The following is an 18853-nucleotide window of genomic DNA, read 5'->3' as shown; positions in this document are numbered from 1 at the left end:
TGACATCTATTTTATCTCTTATAATATCTCTAGAGTTAAAGGAGCTCCAGGCAATAATTTGTTTCCTCTGTGAACTCATCATTGAAGAAGGGTTTTCCAGAGGTCAAGGAAATAACAGTTATGATTTAGATCTGCGGATGGTGGAGGCACGGAAGAGAGGAGGCAAGTGAGGGGGAGGCCTGTGACACAGGCTTAGAAATCTAGCTTCTTGGACTCGTGAGCAAGAAATAGATGGCGTCTATGCTGCTACACTTGCAAGTTTACTGCATCGAGTGAGAAAGATAAACTATATTCTGAGTATTGATAGGTTAATAAATACATTCAGACTCCCACAATTCAAAGGCAAAGTTAGGACATCCACTCTGTCCTTGTTTGTTGTACTGACTGTCCATGTTTTGAGGGCATGACTATATTTAGGATGGAGAATTCAATTTTGAGAAAACACAAAGTGCCTATTCTAATCTAAATTTACCGCTCACCCATTTTAACCCATTAAAATTACATTTTTATTACATTTTGATGTTATGAATTATCCATTAAGTAATATGGTTCTTGTTTTGAATGTCTGAGTAATTCTTATAATGAATCAAGGGAAAAAGTTAATTTGATTTTTACATGTCATTTGGCAAAAGAAGAAAAGCAGAAAAATTAATAGCGAGTACACAGATTATCTTTGGTTTGATAATGCTTGTGAGAAAATAATGCTCTTTTAAGAGGGCTAATCCCCTTTCTTTATGCTGTTTGACTGATAGAATTTAGGACCCTGAGGCAGTCTTTCCTTTTCTCCTGTCACACTTTGCTCTAGGGAAGATATAAAATGAATGCTACAGTATTCTCAGTGTGAGCTCTTGAGGCTTAGTGGTGAAATCAAATGCTCATCCAATCAGTATTCTCCCGGGAATATGTCTTATGCTTTATTTTGTATCTATCATTTATACTGTTTATCTGTACATGGCCCAGTTTTCTAGTCCAATCACCTTGTCTCTTCTCTAGTACATACTTGTCTTTATGAAATATGAGTTTTTATTTGCTAGATGATACCATTATTAAAAGGAAAACAATTAAACTCTTGATTACGGTACAAAAGTTGACTACAATTTAACTAAAGCTGTGTTCTTACCCTTATTCCGTCCTATACCCTGTGTGTCAAGGCTTCTAGGAAGCTGTTGGCACCTTACTGTAGTTCTATAAATACTAATCTGTAAACCTAGAATATATATACAATATATATTATAATATATATTCCAGAAGTGGTCTACAAATTTGGACCAGCTTAGCACATATATATCCTGGTGTGAATTCTTCCATATTTTTCATAGTAATGAGTTCCTACATCCTCACTTTATTAGCTTATTTTCAAATAATTTTCTCCATTAAGAAGATTGTGGAATAACCTTCTTGACCTAAAGAATATGAAACTTATTATGTTGTTTTCCTATTTTGTTTTTTAAATACATATTTAGATAGTTGTGAAGATATTTTCAGCTGGCATTTTTCAGATTCATATAAGAACTGGTACAATTACAAATACAATTAAATTCTAAAGCTTAAAAGGAATAAATTTTTTTATCAATATTCATTTGTATTATCTTATAGCTGATGCCTTGTAGCGGGTGATTGTAGGTGCATGGGTATATGTCTATGGCTTCAGTTCTACTCTGCTGTGTCTGGTTTTGTACTGGTGCTATTCTGGTTTTGTTGAATATGCCCCTGTAGTATTACTTGAAGTCATGTATGGTTTTTGTCACAAGTATTGCTTTGCTTATGTCTGCTTTGGCTGTTCTGGATTTTTGTGTTGTATTTGAAGCTTAAGAATTTCTTTCTGCTTCTGTGAAGGACACCATTGTCATTTAGATGGTAACTGTGTTAAAGCTGTGGATTGCTTTTGGAAATATGGTCATATCAACAATATTAATTATTTCAATTCCTGAGAATAAAAGGTATCTTCATTTTCTAGAATCTTCTTTGGTTTCTTCTTTAAGTGGGTTCTGAGGTTTTCATGGTAGAAGTCTTTGTTTCTTTGGGTAAGGTAATTCTGCTTCTAGATAACAAGCAAGTGCCTTTTTTTGTTTTTGTTTTTTTATGATTAATAAATATTATTTTATTAGTTGAAAGACAATATTGCATTTTCAGATTAATAAATTAAAATTTAATAAGTATTTAACATTAATATTTTTTATTGAGAAAAGGAAAAAAAGTTTCCACCTCCTCCCATTCCCCTCCCCCTCCTCCCACCCTTCTCCCCCTCCAATGCCTTCTTAAAGAAAATTTCTTGCTCAAAAATAATGGTAACCATTGGCAAGTGGGATTTCATAAGATTATAAAGTGTCCATCCAGAGATGGAAACAGAGAACTGAGTGAAGAGATCACCTACAGAACAGGATTCAAACATGTTCTAGCTATATATCTGGCAGAGGATTAATATCCAAACCATACGAAGAACTCAAGGATCTAAGTGAGAGAAAAATCAACAATTCACTTAGTAAAAGCCCTTCTGGAATAAGCATAGAATTCTTAAAAGAAGTGTCAATGGCCACTAGGCACACAGACACGTTCCACATCGCCATCTGCTTTAATCACCTTATTGTTTCTGTGATAAAATATCCTGACCATAGTAACTGATGGAAGGACAGGCTTATTTTGCCTCATGTTTTAAGGTATGGTTCATCATAGTTGGTACCTAGGGCAGTTAGAACTTGAAGCTGCGCACATTGGGACTACAGTGAAGAAGCAAGGTGGAGGTTGAGTGCTGCTACCTAACTGCTGCTTTCCACTTACCCAGTGTGGAACTCTAGAGGGAGTAGTACCACTCGCAAAGATTGGGCCTTCTCACTCAGATATTGCAATGAAAACCATTTCCACAGACCTGGAGGTGATCTTCCAAGTGATTCTAAGTTCTGTTCATTTGATAATTAACACTAACAAACATATTACACTTAGATTTTTTTCCACACATGTTGTAATGACAGCCATGAAAAAAAGTCCGACAAATATGGGTAAGTAGGACAAGAAGAAATGAACATCTATAACATGCTCTTTGGAAGGCAAATGAATTGAGTCATAGAAATGAACATTGGTCTCTGAAAATACAGCAATCACATTATCCACCTGTAACACTCCTGGGTATTCATCCAAGGCTCTAAGATAACATAAAGTAAAAATGCTTGCACATCAAATTTTTATTGACGCACTACTAATTGTAACTAACTCATGAAACCAATCTCAACATTCAACAACAGAAGGATGAATAAGGAAAATGGCGTAATTACATATAATGACTTGTTTTTCAACTGTAGGTGTATAATTACGTTGTTAGCACAAAAGTACAAAGGTATGTTTTCTCCTCTTTTTGGAGCATATTTTATATAAATGAATAAAATAATATATGTGCAGATGACTTGAAAGTAATAGTGAAACAGTGAGGCTTAAGAGAAGAGGGGTGAGCGGGGGGTATGTGATGAATTTTACATCTCGTTCTGAAAAGCTAGTCAACGACCTTCACTGTGGAGACCATTTGAAACCAACAGCAGAACTTGGCAATATCAAACACATGGTGTTGGATTTGCAGGCATTCAATATGCAAGAGTTTCAGAGAACTGGAGGCTCTCAACAAGTTCTAGGAGAATATTGAACCTGGCACATATGCTGTTTAGATTCCCCAAAATGACCAGGGAAGGGAAGTTGTTAAAGGCCATTATGTGAGGTTATGAACGTAAAATCCAAATTGCAAAGGAAGTTCCAGGATATTTCAATGCTAAAATGATGAGGAAAAGTGTCAAGGAAGATTCAGGAAGAAAGAAAAGCTGACCCGAGACAGGTTATGTGTTCTGCAGTTAGAACTTACGTGTTTTGAACTTAGAACTGGGTGCAGTTTCTAGAGAATGCTGGCTCTCACATGATGCAACAATAGTCGCAGATGTGAGACACAGAGCTGCAAGATTTGAGGTTTGCCCTGCTGGGTTTTGTTCTTGTTTATCTCTTCTTGATATACCTCAATTCTACTGTTTTCTAACAAGAATGGTTATTCTTCTGTCATTTTGCTTTACTCCTGGGAAGTTCATACATGTAAATAATGAAATATGAACATATCTTTGTCTGATTTTTTTCTTTCTAACTTTCCTCCTGTATCCTACCAGACAACTTCACATCCTCCTGCAGTTTTGATAACTTATGAAATCAAGTTTGTGCTCCCCATATGTACACAAATTTGAGGCATCGGCTGCATACACAATCTAAATGTGGTCACATTTTGAATGAAAATGTGATTCTTCGTTCCCCAGCAGATACAGTAGTTCCTCAGTATGGGCTGGGTTGTAGAAAACAATTCTCCTGATACACAAGAATTTGAGATGGCTTGATTTTGTATAAGTGTCATGCTGGTAAACATGGCTGCTGTGAGTTCATGAGTATAGCAGTCATGGCATTTCTAAAAGACAGCATTTCATAGAACTTCTCACAGTCCTTGGCTCGTATATTATTTTTTTTCTTCTTATCCTATGTTCTCTGAGTCTTGATGGGGGTGGACCATGAGGGATACTATGGATAAAGATGTTCCAATTAGGGTTGAGCCTTCATGGTATTTGAAGGTACTATGCAGACATCAATCTCTCTTAATGCTGGTATTGTATCAAAATGCATACACACACACACACACACAAATGTCCAAGAACAACTTTAATGAGCTCAGAGAAGACAACACTGTATTCCTCTATTTTCATGTATTTAAATTTTTCTACAAGAAAAGATTAAATTAACTTTTAAATGACTAAAATAAAATAAATGTAGGACATTGAAACAATGAACAGAAAGTTAAAAGACATCTGAACTTTGGAAGAGAAAGAAACCTTTAGCTTTGGAAAGACATTATTAGCGCACAATAACATTGAGGTTGCCAACAAAGAAGTGAAAAAGTGGTCAAATAATATCATGAGCCATTTCACAGAAATAATACGGAAACTGGCTGGAGTAATTATGAAGACAAATTCAAATTCCAGATAAAGTGCATTTTTGATTAATTCACTGAGGCTTTTCCTAAGCAAAACTGGACAAATAATGCACACATGGGTAACGAGCATCTCGTCTATTCGACATTAGTTCCCTCTACTGTAATGCCAGTTGTCTATAGATTTAATTACTGGTTTTAAAGTTCTGGTGTCATGGTGATGATAAATGCCTTCTAGTCTCAGTCTGGCAATTATCAACACCAAGAAATTCAGAGGAAACGGATATTCACATTCAGTTATAGAGTGCCTGGTATGTTTTGAAGCATAGCATGTAAATTGAATAACTTAATTGTAGTTTCAGAAATCTAATTTACAGAAAATCAATTTGGAGATGCTTCCTGTGTTCATCTTAGAACAATGAAAGTTCTCAAAACTAGTTAAGACAGAGCTAGAAGGCTGGCATGGAACATGCTGAACAAAAGGCTCGTGATAAGGACACACGGTGGAATTCCATTCTCATCTCTCAGAAATTCGAAGCAAGCCTTTGTGCTTATATGCATGTATTTAACACTGGGCATATAAGAATTTACTCTGTGTATACGAATGCATATATGTCTCAGTACATATCTGTACATTGCACACATTTAGATATAAGGTATTGGGCGAAATAGACTAAACTCATGACAGTCTGACACAATCATTGCAACCAAGGAATATTATATGGATTTGGTAGTAAGAGTTCCTTTCACTAAATGTGTGTTATTTGAAGTACTTACAAAAATTGTTCAAGTGTCAATCATTCATAAAATTAAAAAAAAATAATGTTCAATGGGCTAGGTAACCTTGAAAATGTCCCAGCCTTTTAGATTCATTTCTCCATGAATCCATTTTTAAAGATATTCATGTACTTTGAAAATTGCAAATTTGGGGCTAGATGAATGAGAACATTATATTTCTACAACTCATGAAAAAGGAGCCCTTGAGGGAGGACAATATTCTCTATAGGAAAGAATTACTGTGTCAAACATTACCCTTTAAGCACTGCCAGTATAATCAAGCTCACAGACACATGGACGACAGAATCTCTGTTCAGGAATTTAATGGTTGGGCAATGACTAGTAGCTATTTAAAGGGTATAAATTTTGGTTATGTAGGTGAGTAAAGTAGTACCAGGAGCTAACAACCTCGCACTGTATGTTTCTTCTTTGGTAAGAGACTGTAGTTCATATTAAATGCTCACTGTCCAAAAGAGTAAAACAGAAACAATTTAAATTGCACAACTCTAGACGTGTTGACTTGACTTCGGTGATGCTATCATGAGTACCTATGCGTAAAATAATTAAATTGTACACATTGAATATATCAGTATTTTCATATATCAGTTATGATGAAATATAGTTATTGAAGTTCCACTTATTTTAAGCACAAAATGTCGTTTCATTTATCTTGGTTATTCCCAACTGTTACTTTAAATTGAAAATTTAGGTTTTTTTTTTTTGTCTAGAAATTTGTTAAAAAATGAAAATTAAGTTGAAAACTCAAGGTATAGTTAAGACATATACATCTAAGTGATTGTGTTCTTGTAATTGACTTTGTCTAGGTTCCTGGACTACATTTAATATGTTGTAGAGGTATGTCAGTAGGAGTTTCTGACCAATGATGATTGTCTTCTGATCCTCCTTGATATACTGGTATCTACAAGCGGAATAGCTAGTCTGTTTGCTATCGGTTTTGTTCACCATAGTAACTGTTATCTTTATATTCCATATTGGTTTGCAAATCCTAGTCTAACAATGGCAAAAGATGCTTTCTGGTCTAGTTTAGCTCACTGCTAATCCAGGGGCACTGGGGGAATACTTGTATCCTCTGAACATGAGCTTTCCCAACCAGCAGAGTGAGGTGCTTTATCCTTTGTACTAGGCAGGGTTCTCTGGAGGAAGAGAACTGATAGAATTAGTGTAGGTATGAAGGGACTTACTGGGAGTGGCTTTCAGGCTGAGGATCAGCTAGGTCACCAATGACTATCTTCTGGTAGAAAACACAAGAAACCAGCAATTGTTCAATCTGAGAGGCTTGATATCTTAGCTGGTCTTCAATATACATTGTAATCTCAAAGAAGTAGGCTCTTGAGGGGAAGGGTCTGGAGAGATGGCTCGGAGGTTAAGAACACTGGCTCCTCTTCCAGAAGTCCTGAGTTCAATTCCTAGAAATCACATGGTGGCTCACAGCCATCTGTAATGAGATCTGGTGCCCTCTTCTGGCCAGGAGGCATACATGCAGGCAGAACACTGTATACATAATAAATAGATAAATTTTTTTTTAAAGAAGTAGGCTCCAATGCCACTGAAGGTAAGAGCAAGCAAGAAAAGAACAAAGGCTTTCTTTTCCTATGCTCTTTATATGGGCTGCCAGCAGAGGGTGTAGCCTAGATTTTGTTTGGGTCTTTCTGATCTCAAATGAGCCATTCAAGAAAAATTCCTCACAGGTGTGTCCAGCCACTTGAGTTTTAGTTAATTCCAGATCCAGTCAAGATGACAACCAAGAAGAGCCATCACGCTGGCCTTCTGAGAAGTGTGTGTGTGTGTCACTTGAAATTGTAACTGAAACACCAAATATGCATTAATAATTTTAATAATTTAATATTAATTCTGTTTTCGCATCATTAGATTTTTCTACTTATATTTATGCTGTGCCCCCATTTCTCTTAAATATTAAATAAAAAGTATAAATATTTCAAACTATCTAAAACATTTCTATCCATAATAATCTATAACATGTTTTACATGCTCCATGGTTTAAAGTTGTGTTGTTATGGCCATCCCATTACTTTCAAATACATTTGCTCTGGACTGCTGTATCGATATTAAGTCTCCTCAAAAATCTGCATGATCTAATCTTTAGATATTTATGGCTTTCTATAATAAATCCCATTAATATGATTGTATTTGAAGATCGTTTCTGAGCTAAGTGTTTCTCCATTTTAGGCTGTATAATTTCGTCTACTTTTTATGAATTTTAGACCTTCACTCACTAATGTATTCAGAAGCAAAACTGACACTTCTAAATAAGCAGGCAGGAAAAGGCAAATGCTATTTTTCATAACATTACTTTCCTAAAATTAGACATGCTCATAATCAAAACTTTATCTAATAATTTAAAATGACATGGATGTGATTTTGATGAATTTATTATGTTTCTGCATCTCACAAAATTTTGCATTCCTATTTCAAAGACCCAATTTTATTTTATCATTCATTTTTTCCTAATTACTGGTCAATATCACTTATGTCTAAAGAAAGTTAAAAAATTGGAAATGCATATTTACTTGTTTTTTTTTTAACTTTCTTTCATTTATTTATTTATTTTTGGTTTTGGAGACAGGGTTTCTCTGTGTATCTCTGCCTTTCCTGGAACTCATTCTGTAGACTGAGGGAGTAGACTGGCCTCCAACTCACAAAGATCCTCCTGCCTCTGCTTCCCTAAATCCTGGGATTACAAGCCTATGCCACCACCGCCAGCCTACTTATTTATATTACTAAATGTGTTTTATTGTACTTTAAAAATGCTGTCAGGAGAAATTTCTTACTTAAGAAGTTTTGAGTGTTGAATAGCTGTAAGATTTTTCGACCTGATAAGTCTCTCTGCCTATGCACTAATTCAAATCAGACTAAATCAAACTGAATTAGAAAAAAAAAGAAAAAAGAAATGGAAAATAGGATTGCTATGAGCTAAAACATAAATATACAAATAAAAAATAAAAAAATAAAATACAGAATAGAAGATAAAAAAATAAAAATAAAAAATAAAAATGCTGTCAGGAGAAATTTCTTACTTAAAAAATTTTGAGTGTTGAATAGCTGTAAGATTTTTCGGCCTGATAAGTCTCTCTGCCTATGCACTAATTCAAATCAGACTAAATCAAACTGAATTAGAAAAAGCCCAAGTTTAATGGATGTCGGAGCTGGGTGGCCAACGGGAAAACAAGGAGATGGGGAAGGAGAACCGGAAAAGACAAGTTCGTTCTCTGATGGGCAGTTTAAACAGCCTATAGGAGTGGTCTTGACCCTCTCTGGGGAGGAGGTCGCCATTTGGCAGGTTTTCTCAGAGGTGGAGTCCCAGGGGAGAGGGCTTGAAATGGAACTTTCCACCCAAACGTTTCAAGACGGATGCCATGGTCTGGGGTGAAGCTTCCAACCAAACATCTCAGACTCCTTGGATAAGGATATTAGGGGCTGAGGTGATGCTTCGAAACAAACGATAGCGTCTACCTTGCTCTGGTCCTTCTGAACTCTTCATTTCCAATTCACGCTACTTTTCTATTTTCTCTATGACTGGTGCACTTGTGTAAGAAGGAATTTAATGTGTTAGTCCCCACTGACAACAGTGAGTCCCCGTGTAAACGTCACTTCTGACGCCTAGGGATGAAGTGTGTCTTCACCAGTCTTCTCATTCAACTCGTAGACACAGAGTGCCAAAGGAACACTGTTGCCCCAATTGGAAACAATTTTTCCTTAAAGTTGAGCGGCAATGAGATCTCTTTAATGAAATAATTCTACTAACAAATCTGTGCCAGTCAGAGGCTGTATTTCTAGACACAATATTTTTGGGGAAAGTTATCACAAGAATCCGGCTGTGCTTTTGGCTGGTTAGATTTCCAAACCAGTGGAGGGGCTGATAAGAAAACACAGGCAGAGTATAAACTTAGCCTAACTGCTCTGAGATAGGATTTGAAGTAGTCACTCAAGTTCACGTTGAACTTTATCCTACTTAGAATTTCACATTCAAAGAATTCTCATCACATCCCATAAGACAGTGGCTTACAAATCTTCAACTCTGTTTAGGAATAATACCAGCAGTGATAGCTATACTTTTTATTATGATCCGCATCCTAATCTTCATTCATAGGTTCTTGCATTAATCCACATAGCAACACTGGAATGTATGCATTTTATTCTATTTCTCCAAATGGAAGCATTTTATTCCCATGACGCCACCCATTTGCTCTCTCCCATTAACTGTAAGCTCTCCTGTTTGCACATGCTCAGAGCCTCTCATCTATATCTTCAGGTCAGTCTCCTGGGGATATTTATAAATCCTGTTGGAGATAACATCGAATAACTTCTGATGGCGTAAACAGACTAGCATTTTCTCAAAAATGCATAGTACTGCTGAAGATAATTTGAGACCGAGATATAAAATAAGAACAAATCCGTCAAAAGAAGCACAATTTTTTTCCTCTTTGAGAATATGGTTTATACAAAACGCTACAGTTCCTCGAGGGGCACAGCAGGCCACAAGGGGCAGCTGGATCGCACCACCCAAGGCCTCTCTGTGTCCCAGGTGGGTGGGAGGCAGCAGGTGAGAAACCTCGGCGGCATGGCGGGCAGCCCGTCCCAAGAGGAGCCGCAGTGGGCAAGAGACAGAGATAGAAATGCCATGCAGAGAGAGGGTTTGGATATAGTTTATTCAGAGAGTTATGGAAGGAAAAGAGAGAGAGAAATAAAGAAACAGGGAAAGAGAAAAAGAGAGAGGGAAGGGGGAAGAGGCTACCTCTTCCAAAGAGATATGGGACAGAGGAAACACAGGCTGGAGGCAGAAAGAAGATGGCTTGTCTTGGTGGAGGAGGTAGTAGGTGGGGTTTGTCTCTTAAAGGGACAGGACAAGTCAGTAGCAGGTCATAATATTCTCATCTGTTATAAAAAAAAGGCAGGAAGTTAGGCACAACAGATTAAAGGAATTGGAATGGTAGACTTTCAAGACTGCTTCCTGCTTATTTCTGGGCATCGTCTGGGGGGGAACAGAGAAATCTGGGTGCTGGTCACATCTGGAGGTAGCTGGTCTCTTTACTCCTGTCCAGGGTTTGCACTATAGAAATGTCCAGTATCTCTTAGACCTATTTAAAGTATTGTCAGAACAGAGGGCAAGAGAATTGAGAGGCGTGTATCTGACCTGTTTAAGGTGGATCCTTTAATTCAGCTCCCTGGAACTCACAAGAATTTTTTGGGGTTTGTGAAAATATACGTCTTAAACAGCAGCATATTTATATCAGAATGATGGTGACAGATATTTTTGTATAATGAAAAGTATCTTTAAGATTATGAAAGACAGAGTGAAAGAGAATTTTGTTAGCTTGCAGCTTATTGAAATTTGTTTGGTGAGGTTGTCCGTTTAAATGACAAAACCTCTCAGCTGTCAAACTGCATCAGAGATCTACAAAAAGGATAAAATTTTACTTGAGTTATTGATTAAAAAACAACAGAGAACTTACTTGGTTAGCACCTAGAGCTACTCCTCAGGGTCCTCCATGGTTGCTGAGGGGCATATTTGCTCTTTGCTGTTTAGTGCAGGGCCTGCCAGGCTCCAGAATATCCTAAGATGTGGATTGCAATGTTTCTGTCCACTGTCTGGAGATCTTCAGTTTAGATGAAAGGCAGTTTTGCCCTGTGGTCAGTGCTTGGCAGTTGAAGTGAATTGTGGATGGACATTTTTTTGTGCCCATATCTCTTCTGTCTTCTTGGGAGGAGGTAGAGTGCTGCTTCTAGGAGCCAACCTGTCTCTTTTGGTTATGAAAAGTCTTTTACTAATTAAGTATTTAAATGCTAGATTTCTGAACAGTTGAGGGCTGTTTACCAGATATAGATGAGTTATAACTACAGTATAGAATCTGCCTGGACAGCTAGGTCCGAGCTTGACTGTACAGGCTCTCAACTTAACAGGTAAAATTTATACTTGTAAAAGACAGAAAGAAAAAAAAAACTGCTGCCAGTAGAAGGTTAACATTAGAACTGACAATAGTAGACAATAGCTTAATATATTTTAAAATAGGCTTGGACTAAATATACCGTATTTTTGTAAGAGACTTAAATGTACATACTAGTTTAAAACATGAGACTTATTGGTCTTTTAAGTCTGGAATGAGATATAACGGGTAGACAATTTTAACCGTTAACAGTAAACACATGTGATTTAAATAACATGTATGCACAAACACACACACATTAGACAAGAAATGGACAAATCGAATGCCCTTGGTGGGCTCTACCAAAGGAATGCCACTGCATAAAACACACATGCAACAGAGTCGGCACCAGGGGACCAGGCAGGGATACCTCACTAAAGGTGGCAGGACTTGGTTACCTGATCTGGCCCTCAGTTAGGAAGGCATTGAAATCACCTGACCTCAGTTAAGGTGGAGCCAGTCACTTGTTGTATGGAGAAGCCATGTTTTTTGAGCCACGGGAGTTTTAAATATAATAACAAGAAAGACATAGAGGCTGGGCAGAACATACATTTAAAACAGAATTACATCCATGTGGCCATGCCATTGACAAATTCTTTCATATATTAAATAGAGAGAAAAATTCCTCAGCACTCTGAGCCACCCTGTCACTAAGCCACCATGCCAGAAGCTGTGGCAGGGAGCAAGGAAAAGCTTCCTTGAGGATTCAGCAAATCGTGTTGGTTTCCGTGGGACCAGCAGTAGGCATTTCAGAGAGGAAAAGAACATTTTCAGACAGGTGGGGAAGGGGCTGCCTAGAGAAGGGAAAAGTGGAGCCCAAGGGACACCAACAGAGCGTTTAGAGGCGGGTGCCTGACAGTTTGAGGGTTTGTATTCCATAGCTGAAAACGTGAACACCCGCGAAAACAGCAAATGAACACCACAAGGTCTGTAGAAGAATGTCTTTTCTCTACAGGCAGGGTATTAATAAAACAGACTGGCTCCAGTCAGGAGATTTGGAAGCCAGAGCCTAGAGGCCATCCTGGACAGTCTCTCACAGTGGGGACCACTTACAATTGGTCCAAAATAAAAGAAAAGAGAAAGAAAACCAAACAAGCAAGGTAGGAAGAGTGTGTTGGCTACACAAAGTTACCGTCTGACCTCCAGAAGTATGCCAGGGAACAAATGTGGCCACACATGTCATGCACATTAATAATAATAATAATAACAATACATCAATAATAATTTTGGAACTGTTTGTTTTTGATACTGTATTAGTCAGGGTTTTCTAGAGTAGCAGAACTTATAGAAGGACTCCTAAAGAAGGAGGCTCTAATATCAGTGAAGGAATGGACTTGCTAGCAAGGTGAGCAAACAGGCAAAGAACAAAAACTTCCTTCATCCATGCCATTCTATATGCTTCTAGCAGAAGGCATAGCCCAGATTAGAGGCATTTTTTTTCCAGCACAAAAGGACTGGATTAAAGATGCGACTTCCTACCTCAAAGATCAGGATCAGAATTTGATCTTCTCACTCCAAATTAAGCAAAACTCTGTCGCAGGTGTGCCCTACATTTTCCAGATATAGTCAAATTGACAGTGAAGAACAGCCATTACAGAGAGACAGACAGGTAGTATTTCTTCCTCTCTGCCATCGTTTCTTAACTATGTACGTGAGACTGTGGTCATACTTTACTGTACATGAGATGGGAAAGCTAATGAAGGACAAGCAAATGATAAAGACAGCAGGGCAGTGATGAACAACTAGTGCCTCAAGTGAACGGCTTAGCAATTAATAACCTACACACATGGCCCTTAATTTAATAACATTTTTCTGGTGCAAATACTATCTATATGCCACACATTCTGCTAACTGAAAAAAGCATTCCCTAGCAATGGACAGTGTAAGCATGAGACCATATGAACAGAGACATATTCTGTTAAAAGGAACATGGATCTAGACATTCTTCCATCATGTATGTTTATATACATTTCTGTGAAGAAAATAATGTCTTTGCAGTTTATTTCCAGTTTATTGCGGTGGAGGCAGTATTTTATTGTGGTACATCTGTCTATGTAGGCTTATTTTGTATAATTTTATGTCATCATCAACTGTATAGAAAATCACTTTTCTAATTAAACTTTATTTTTCTAGTAGACATTGCTTCTTGTCTCCCAGGATTGACATTGTCTTGATTACAATGGCATTTTGAGTTAGTTCGTTGAGGACCGAAATCTGATTTTGCAGCTAATTATCCTTTGCTCTTTGATAACTTTATTTAATTAGGACTTTGTGGGAACATGGCTTAAATTATACCTTGAGTATTTAATTTCTGCAACTAAATCCTGAAGTTTCTGTTGGCATTGCGATATCCGAGGCTGTCCTCCAAAGAATAAACATACTGCTTCAATAAACAGCATAGAGTTTCTCATAGATTTTTAAACTCTGGCCTCGGAGATTTTTTTCTTTCTTCTTTTCTTTTTTCTTTCTTTCTTTTTTATTTTCAAGGTAGGGTCTCACTGTGTAGCTCTGACTCTCCTGGATCTTACTCTGTAGACCAGACTGGCCTCTAACTCACAGAGATCAACCTGCCGTTGTCTTAAGAGTGCCAGACTTAAAAGGTGTGTGCCACATTTCTGACTAGAGTCTTTTTTATATTTAAACAGATTTAGTTTTGTTTTTAATTATATGTATGTGTCTGCATGTATCTGCACATGAGGGCCGGTGCCCAGGGAAAGCAGAAGAGGGAAACAGATCACTGGGACTTGAGTTACAGTTGATTGTGAGTCCCCTTATGTAGGTGCTGGGAACCAAACTTGGGTCCTCTGCAAGATCAATATATACTCTTAACTGCCCAGGCTTCCTCTAGACCCCAGGCTCAGATTTGTTTTTAGGAGAAAAGAAAAATGTTTGCACGGTTATCTACTAAAGAAAAAGAAATAATATTTTGACCAATATTTTCAAGAGCTGTTTTAAAATTATGCTTACTATTTACTGAGAGACTATAAAAGCACATTATGGAATTTATTTAAAAATATCTGATTTTCTTCCCACAGCCAGACATATTTCAAGTGCACACATATAGTGAACTACAGTACTTATTTTCTTCTTCTAGGAGGAAAGTTGTCAATCTGGAATGCAATTTTTTTTCTCAGAGAATATTATTTTCAGCAAATGACATTTAAAACATGAGACTCCGGGTAATAGGGTTATGAATGATTGCATTTAGAATATTGGGTGCAAAGCGTGACTTATGCCCATCTGAAATATTTAGAGGAACTAACGGGCAGTTTATGAAATTGATCTCTAAATCTTAGTGACGTTAAAACAACACATTTCTACTTCTACCTGGAATATTGTCACTCTGTGAATTCAGAATCTGCAGGGTATTTAGAAATTTAGCCTTCTTTAGCTTCTTGTCTCTGAAATAAACAGCTACTCTTTCCCTCTTAATGCTTATACATATTCAATGCTAAATTATTTAAATTCAATTTTAATGCTTGATAATTTTAGGAGATAAATTAGGCTATTCAGAAGTAAATCTGATTACATGATTGTTGAAAGGTATTATCATATGCAGCTTAGTACAACCCATAAAACAATTCTTTTAAAAGGATCTGAAATTTTAATTATATGTATATATCATTTCGTATTGTTATCTAAATTATTGTGCACTCTACATAAAATTCCCATTGAGTTTCTGTCTTATTCAGTGTTCCCTTCACTTATATTGTAATGTTCCTCAAATTTAAATTTGCTCATATTGCTAAATGTTAGTCTTGACGTTGTATAGGAGTACATTTATTTTTACATGCCGTATCTAACCCAACTATTAAATATTGTTTTATTTTGTTTCATAGATATGGAATAATATTCAGAGAAGTGATACTTCATTAATAGTCTAGTAAAGCCTTATTCTTTTACAATAATGAATTCCCAGCATACCCTGACGACTTTCTGTTTTGCATCTGAGTAAATATATAAGAAATTCTCTTGTCTCACTTTCTCTTTCCTCACAGTGGTGAAATTTAGACCAATTATACTCTTTTTTATGAATAAGGGTATCAGTAGATTTAGATTTAGGGGTTCTTCAGCCCCTGGATCTAATTAATTACTATCTCATTAGAACAATCCTCTTTCTGTAGGTCCTGAGAAGTTTCCTTTTCCATGACCGACACATGCCAGTGTGTAAGACATTGCCACTTCGGAGCATTCTTGGCATAACCGCTTGCAGTGATCTCAACATTTAAACTGTATGATGAAGGGACGTCTACCCTGCGTGTGTGAGCAGGTTGCACCTGGTACTTGGAGCATCTTCCCTAGGTGATGTTCCCTAGGCATTCTTAGTCTTCTCGTTTGTATGTTAATGATTTCTCTGCCCGCACTTTTGGAACTGTGTTGCTCTAAGATGTATGTTTTGAGTCCCCCTGAGATTCGTAAACTTACGTGAGAAATTTATTACTTTGGATTTAAAAGTAAGAAGATGGAGCCATCATATGTCTCACCTCAAACCCATCAGCTGGCATTTAATATCTTAAATTCAGCAACATGACTGTCACCTTGAAACCTAGACAAAAATCTCCACTGATGGGTACTCTGATGAAGATGGGATGTTCTTTGTGATTCTTGGCTGTGGTTTGTAGAAAGTCTAATAACCATGATGCATGCTGAGATCACAAGTTCAAAGCAGATGGGTTTCTTGGCCTCCACGTGATGTTCTACACTTTCTGTTGTCTAGGTTTCTGTGACTGAAGAGTCTTGGTCTTGGGGTTTTGGACAAAATGTCCCATGGTACTGCTGCAGCCCATGAAAAGGAAGATTTAAAACTGCTAAGAAGCCAGGTACTTATGCTATGTAAACAAATACTGTATGGTAGAGATGGGGGATGTTCCACGGAGTCAAGTTTCAGCGCGGGAGGATTAGGAGAAGAGGAGGAGTGTCCGGGTAGGGGGAAGAGGAGTCTAACTGGACCAAGCGTGTCACTAAGAGTGTGTTCTCAGAAATATAGCTCTCATAGGAGTTTCCTATTTCTGTTTGTTTTTCTGCTTTCTGAATATCGTGCTGCATACGGCTTTGTTACTCCACATTCCCCATTATGGATCCTAACATTGAAAACCAAGAGCAAAATGAATGTTTCTTTCCTAGCTGTTTCTCCTAGGTATCTTATCACCTCATTGAGAATATTAACAATTTAACAGTATATTCTGTGGTGCTGTTTTGAGCAACACAGAGTATGGAAAAGTCTCATTTTAATTACAGATACTACTGCTTTGCCAGCAAATGCCACGGATATAGCAGGCATTTCACTAAAATATTTCATTGGCAGCAGAACATTCACAAGAAGTGATTGACACTTCAGGATTAAGCCAAGTCTGTGTGTACTATAATTGTGGCATGATTGGCCTAGGTCTTAAAATTAGAAAGCCTGAATGAAGCTCATTGTGGAGAACAGAAATCGTACCACACTAATTCTAATTATGATGACATTATTACCAGTCCCATTCTGTTAGAAATTGGTAAACATTCAGATGCCATGATCTGTTCAGTGATTGGCTCCCGACTGCAGTTTGTTGTCAACATCCAAGACACAAAATGTCATTGTAAATACATGTTTTTAGAATTTTTAGTTCAGTAACCTAGCTTTATTACACTCTTTTCTGGAACGATCATAACTTCATCTCATCTTCTTCAGGAATAAAACTATGTATGAGATTGATTTGATGATGTTTTCTGAAAGGAGCTTTGCCTGCCATACTAATTCAAGACATAAACAAACACAAGATTGCTTTCCTAAAAGAGGATGGACTCCCGATTCTCACACACATAAAGCTGATTATTTTTGTGCAATGTTGGAGAGTTTTGGGTCAACCCAGGGCTTCTGTAACACTGACATTAATAAAAGTACCAATCTTCTCAGTGTTGAGGAGCAATTCAAATCAATCATCTTTTAGACATTTTTGTGTATTCTGAAGGCAACATCTTCATTTTTTATGCTTTTCACTTGAGTCTATTTATACTCTTGAGAAAAATCAACCCCTTTGCATACTTGTCATTTGACAATCTCTAAAATTCACCTAAACTCATTGCTATCTCTACCTCTCAAAATGTTCTTCAAATACCCAAATAGTACATATAGACTTATTCGAAATACTTCAAATAGACTCTTGAAGCCTCCTCTCCTCTCATAGATTTTGGATTCTATGGGTCAACCAGTTGGTCATTAAGTTGTCAGTTGTTTTCTGAACTGAACAATAGTTTTTGCATCTGTCCCATACATTATCAGAACAAGAATTTTGTCTCCATGTAGGATTCACACCAGCTTTTCATCTATGATCACATGTAAATAGTTTTGTAGTATGCTTGAATGATAGAAGCATTCTCCATACCTTGAATATTCAGTAAATTCTCACTAAAAGGATGGGTAATAACACAGGACAGAACTAAATCTACAAAAGTAGGGCTTTTCCCTATCTTCAGTCTTGCCAGCTTCTGTAATTTCAGGAAAGCTTGCCCTTTCCCACCCCTGTACTGGTATTTCCTATTGAAATAAGATGAGTGAAATACAGAGGAAATTCTATGTGACATAACCATCTAGAAAGCTTCTATTTGTTGTGTCCTAACCGGGACGTCCCTTTCCATGGAAACCAAAGATGACCACAAAGAACTCAGAGTGAGGCATGGATCTTAGTACTGGATTCCTAGAGATATATGCATGTTCCATAGTCTCTTGCCATACTATTGATGGATATCTAGTCTAGCTAACAGCAGCAGCTATTCCTTGGCCAATATTCTACTTTCAGAAAAAAAGAAGTCTTAGAAACACTTGCCTTATAGAAACACTATTAATAATTCTAAGTCATACGTTTTCCTGCTCGTGTGTAATCTACTCAACAAAGCTCCATCAAAATACTCACCCCTTCGGAGTTCTAGACAATAGTGAAGGTGACCAGACAACTCATTTCAGTTCTCAGTCTACAGAGTGTTGGGTTCTTAAACAAGACATTCAAAGAAAGTTTTGCTTCCATCAATCAGAATTACATTACAGATCTCATACAATGCAGTAAGTTCAGATAAAAATGAAGGAGATAAGAAGGTTTCAGTTGTTGGGAACCAGCATTCTCTGTAATAACAAGTCTAGATCCATGTACAATATATGGTGAGGAATATCTTCACAGGCTGCTATTCACTTTTA

This window comes from Microtus pennsylvanicus, chromosome 20 (assembly GCF_037038515.1).
Source record: "Microtus pennsylvanicus isolate mMicPen1 chromosome 20, mMicPen1.hap1, whole genome shotgun sequence".
Lineage (NCBI taxonomy): Eukaryota > Metazoa > Chordata > Mammalia > Rodentia > Cricetidae > Microtus > Microtus pennsylvanicus.
This window is presented reverse-complemented; position numbering follows the sequence as displayed.